Source organism: Littorina saxatilis, linkage group LG7 (genome assembly GCF_037325665.1).
Source record: "Littorina saxatilis isolate snail1 linkage group LG7, US_GU_Lsax_2.0, whole genome shotgun sequence".
NCBI lineage: Eukaryota > Metazoa > Mollusca > Gastropoda > Littorinimorpha > Littorinidae > Littorina > Littorina saxatilis.
In genome coordinates this window covers 58,183,646-58,189,645 of record NC_090251.1, presented here as the reverse complement: position 1 = coordinate 58,189,645, position 6,000 = coordinate 58,183,646, and positions in this window count along the sequence as shown.

Genomic DNA, 6,000 nt, shown 5'->3' with positions numbered 1-6,000 from the left:
CACAAAAAGACGTCGTGACAAAGTTACACGCAAAGCGAAAGAGACTTTGACGTCATTTACTTTTGTTCGGAATTTTCCGTCTGTTCCTAGCTTGTCAGTGAAGACCTGACGTGAGTAAGCTCACCCAAAACGTCTTTGTTCTCTATTCACATTGCAGCTGTGAAATAATCAGTCTTGTGTCTCGGTCGTGTAGGTACAGAGTTTGCTTCTGCAATTATTGTGTTCGTGTTGATGACGGCTTCATACGACAAATCAGCGAATCTATCGTGAGGAAGACGTTTATGTACAAATCACCGAACCCAACCCATTTTTTGTGTGCATTTTTTCTGAAGAATAAACTGCATGTGGTTAATTTCATCCGTTTAATGCTTGTCGAAACGAGCCATAAGGCTTTAGAATAAAAGATTTCACGCATTGCTTGGCCATCTGATCACAGATGAGGTCGCAGTTTGTAGGTTGAATCTATGAATCGGCCAGAGAAAGATCTGCATTTCTGGTACGACCTTCCAGATTATCAACAGTGGGTTCATGGTCGGAATCAAGAGGTCAAATTTGCGTGGCTCCCATTCCCAATCATTTCATAAAAGATTTCCATTTTCTTGTTTCTGCGGCTGCGCAAGTTATTTTGCCTAGGTCATGGCCGAACTTTAGGCCTACGGAGAAATATCGCTGGATATTTTCTCCCTAGATTAACAGAGACAAAGAAGGGAAGTCACGCTGTATAATAAATTATACACATGAGAAAAAATGTAATTAAATTAATAAAATTAAAACAAGTCGCGTAAAGCGAAATTAGTACATTTAGTCAAGCTGTGGAACTCACAGAATGAAATTGAACGTAGTCCGCCGCTAGTGCAAAAGGCAGTGAAAATGACGAGCCTGTTTGGCGCGGCAGCGGTTGCGCTGTGCTTCATAGCACGCTTTACTGTACCTCTCTTCGTTTTAACTTTCTGAGCGTGTTTTTAATCCAAACATATCATATCTATATGTTTTTGGAATCAGGAACCGACAAGGAATAAGATGAAATAGTTTTTGAATCGATTTCGGAAATTTAATTTTGATCATAATTTTTATATTTTTAATTTTCAGAGCTTGTTTTTTATCCAAATATAACATATGTATATGTTTTTGGAATCAGAAAATGTTGAAGAATAAGATGAAGTTGTTTTTGGATCGTTTAATAAAAAAATAATTTTAATTACAAGTTTCCGATTTTTAATGACCAAACTCACTCATTAGTTTGTAAGCCACCAAGCTGAAATGCAATACCAAACCCCGGCCTTCGTCTAAGATTGATTTGCCAAAATTTAATTTAATTGAAAAATGAGGGTGTGACAGTGCCGCCTCAACTTTTACAAAAAGCCGGATATGACGTCATCAAAGGTATAATTTATCGAAAAAAAGAAAAAAAACGTCCGGGGATATCATACCCAGGAATTCTCATGTAAAATTTCATAAAGATTGGCCCAGTAGTTTAGTCTGAATCGCTCTACACACACACACACAGACACACACACACACACATACACCACGACCCTCGTCTCGATTCCCCCCTCTATGTTAAAGAAGAAAAAAAAACTTAACTTAAATCTCTCTGTCAAAGATCTTCCATGTAAACATCAAATTGAGGTTGAAGGGGAGAATCGAATTTTGAAAGTCAAAATGATGAGTTTCGTCATGATTTTGCTTCAATCGTCACTGCTTTCAGTTTCAGTTTCAACACAATGTCACGTACGTTTCTCCCTTCGTCTGCTCAGTTCGGTAGCTTCCTTTAATTCTACACACTATGAGTCTATCCCTCAAGATAAGAGCGTAGTTTTTCAATGGGAATAACACCGCAAGTGTCTTTTTTCCTCACCTGCCTGTCAACGTTAAAAGGGTTGACTTCTCTGCCTCGGGCGGCCATTTGTTTACGACACGGGCGGAAGTAGAAGGGAGATAACTCATTTCGGAGTGCCTTGGGAACCGACGAGTCCGACTTTGGGCTCGGAAACCGACTCGCCGGTTCCCGAGCATGAGGGCTCCGTAAACCAACTGGTCGCTTCTCCAGCTTCAGAGACAGGGAGTGGCTCGGGAACCGACAGTCACCAGAAGACACCCCCCCCCCCCCCCCCTAAATCCTCAGGCCTGTTTAGGTTAAAATAAAACTAGTCGCGTAAGGCGAAATTACTACATTCAGTCAAGCTGTCGAACTCACAGAATGAAACTGAACGCACTGCATTTTTTCACCACGACAATATACAGCTTCGTCAATCCCCGCGAGAAGGAAACGGACCCTGAACTGAACAAAACTTGAAAAACGTGCCAAAGGCTCACCTGAGCGAGGTCAGTGTGACCGAGGCTCCTCCGGGGTTGGAATTTTCCTGGGGTCGTATCACTCAAAAATGAAACAGGGCAATACTGATAGAGTAGCACTTTAACCCTTTTCACACAAGATAGTACTAATCGTTGTGAATGAATGCAAATGCGAAACTCGACTGAGACAGGGCAGCGTTTTGGGGCCGGTTCTATTTACAGTGTTTATAAATGACTTACCAGATGTGGTTAGTGGTATAGTGAAGATATTTGCGGATGATACAAAGCTGTACAATAAAGCAACAAACAGTTCAGTCATGCAAAAAGACATACACTTACTTCAGGATTGGACAAATAAATGGAAACTATTTTTTAATGTTTCAAAGTGCAATGTTCTGCATTCTGGTAAAAAGAATCCCAAATATGACTACGTGATGACTGTCAATGATGCTATTGAAAAAATAAATGAATGTGATGAGGAAAAGGACATCGGTGTTGTTTTCGACAGCAATTTGTCATTCGACCCGCATATTCGAGGAGTTGTGTCAAAAGCTAATCAGAGGATTGGCATTATCAAACGAACGTTCTCATTTCTTGACAAGGACACATTCTTAAAGCTATACAAAGCCTTTGTGAGACCACTGGTGGAATATGCAAATGTGGTGTGGAGCCCATTCCTCAAGAGACAGTCTCAGACAATTGAGAGGGTGCAGCGTCGAGCAACTAAAATTCTAAAGGAGTGCCGGGATACGTCTTACGCGGACAGACTCAAATACTTAGACCTCCACTCTCTGAAGGGAAGGAGGACAAGGGGTGACCTAATACAGTCGAGACCGGATGTAAGAAAGTCGTCGTGACCCACTTTTTGTCTTTCATACATCCGGTCTTTACTAAATCCGGTTAACCGGATGTATGAAAATATTGTGGATTGACTTTCATACATCCGGCCACGCGTCTGTTACTTGATAAAAGTAGGGTTTTTTTTCATATCATTTTTGTATTTATTTGGTTTTTTTATGTTTAAATGTTTTGATACATATCCTTGTTAGAAGAAAAGGGTTGTAAACAACAAGTGGAAAAGTACATGTACTTACATACACTGACACAGTCAGGACAACCGATAGAAAGAGCAACTGTTTGTGTAAGGAACTGTTCTGCTTTGCATAAGGCCGTGCACTCTCCGCCCCCCCCCCCCCCCCCCCCGTGTGTGTGTGTGTGTGCGTGTGTGTGTGTGTGTGTTTGTGTGTGGCTCAACTGTATTGTGTGTGTTCCCTCCACAACCCTTTTGCGCTTTTGACAATGTTTTTGGTCGTGGAAGCTTTGTAATGACCGTTGGCGTAGCAAATAACATTTTCTGAGTTCTCTCTCTCTCTCTCTCTCTCTCTCTCTCTCTCTCTCTCTCTCTCTCTCTCTCTCCCTCTCTTTCTCTCTCAGAGTCTCTCTCTCTCTCTCTCCCTCTCTCTCACTCTCCCTCTCTTCCTCTCTCTCCCTCTCTCTCTCTCTCTCTCTCTCTCTCCAAAACGCACACATTTATAACACACACACACACGCGCGCGCGCACTGAATACAAAAAAGTGAGTTAAACTTAAGACCCGTTTAATGGATTAAAACAACAACAACAACATAAAAAAACTGAGTCACACCCACGACCTATGCCTCTGGTTCTAATTGTACAAAAAAATGCCTTCCTGGGCTATTATGGCTCTTCAGTCATGACAAATTTATAACAGGCTAAAATGACTGAATAGACAAACAAAACAGATTATTAATGGAGTTAAACATAAAATCAGTTTAATGGATAAAATCAACAACAACAAGAACATAAAAACAACAGCAAGAACATAAAAACAACAACATGAAATACAACAAAATAAAATACAACAACATAAAATACTACAACATAAAAAAACCATAAAAAGATAACAACTGATTCACATCCATGACCAATATCTCTGGTTATAAATGTAACAAAAATGCCTTCTGGGCTTTTATGGGTCTTCGTGACGAATTTGTAACAGGTTAAAACAAGTCGCGTAAGGCGAAAATACAATATTTAGTCAAGTAGCTGTCGAACTCACAGAATCAAACTGCAATGCAACGCAGCAAGACCGTATACTCGTAGCATCGTCAGTCCACCGCTCACGGCAAAGGCAGTGAAATTGACAAGAAGAGCGGGGTAGTAGTTGCGCTGAGAAGGATAGCACGTTTTTCTGTACCTCTCTTCGTTTTAACTTTCTGAGCGTGTTTTTAATCCAAACATATCATATCTATATGTTTTTGGAATCAGGAACCGACAAGGAATAAGATGAAAGTGTTTTTAAATTGATTTCAAAAATTTAATTTTGATGATAATTTTTATATATTTAATTTTCAGAGCTTGTTGTTAATCAAAATATAACATATTTATATGTTTTTGGAATCAGCAAATGATGGAGAATAAGATGAACGTAAATGTGGATCGTTTTATAAAAAAAATATTTTTTTTACAATTTTCAGATTTTTAATGACCAAAGTCATTAATTAATTTTTAAGCCACCACGCTGAAATGCAATACCGAAGTCCGGGCTTCGTCGAAGATTGCTTGGCCAAAATTTCAACCAATTTGGTTGAAAAATGAGGGCGTGACAGTGCCGCCTCAACTTTCACGAAAAGCCGGATATGACGTCATCAAAGACATTTATCAAAAAAATGAAAAAAACGTTCGGGGATATCATACCCAGGAACTTTCATGTCAAATTTCATAAAGATCGGTCCAGTAGTTTGGTCTGAATCGCTCTACACGCACGCACGCACGCACACACACACACACACACACACACACACACACACACACACACACGCACAGACACACACACATACACCACGACCCTCGTTTCGATTCCCCCTCGATGTTAAAATATTTAGTCAAAACTTGACTAAATATAAAAATGATTGAATGGAGAAACAAATTAAACAGAACAACTCGTTGACAGCTATAGAATCTGGATAAAAATCAGTTGGTGGGGAAGTTTTCAGGGCATCCTCATTTAGACTACCTTTGTGGACACCACCCGCTCAAAATGGCCACAGAGATTTCGGAGGTAAATGTTCTCCTCGGACCTGTCTACCCCATTTATCGGGAAAAGGGGTGAAGGGAAATTACTCTTACCACACTTTGGTGACTTGGGTCTACTTTCGTTTTCTTACAACCGGTCTTGCAACAACGCATTTGTGCTGCTCGGGACCAGATATTTGCTTTCATACAACCGGACTTTTATACATCCGATTTTCATACAACCGGAAAATTCTAAGTAATAACAAAGAGTAGCTTCTGCCGGGACCCTGCCTACCCCTTTCATACATCCAGACTTTCATACATCCGGTGTTTTATACATCCGGTCTATACTGTACAAACATATAGAATTATAAATGGGGTGGATGATATTGACATGCACAAAATATTCACATTCAAGCAGACAGACAACACCAGAAACAGCCAGGGAAAAATCTTTGTTCAACACTGTAAGACTAACAAGCGCAAGTTTTCGTTTTCTCATAGAGTTGCTAACAATTGGAATGCACTACCAGCTAACATAAAATTCGCACCCACAGTAGACGCCTTCAAAAACTTCTTGGACAATTTTCCAAAATGTCTTAACCTTTTTTACGACTTTGATTGAAAGCGGCATTGAAAGAATAGGGATTTAGGCATGCAAAGTATCTGAC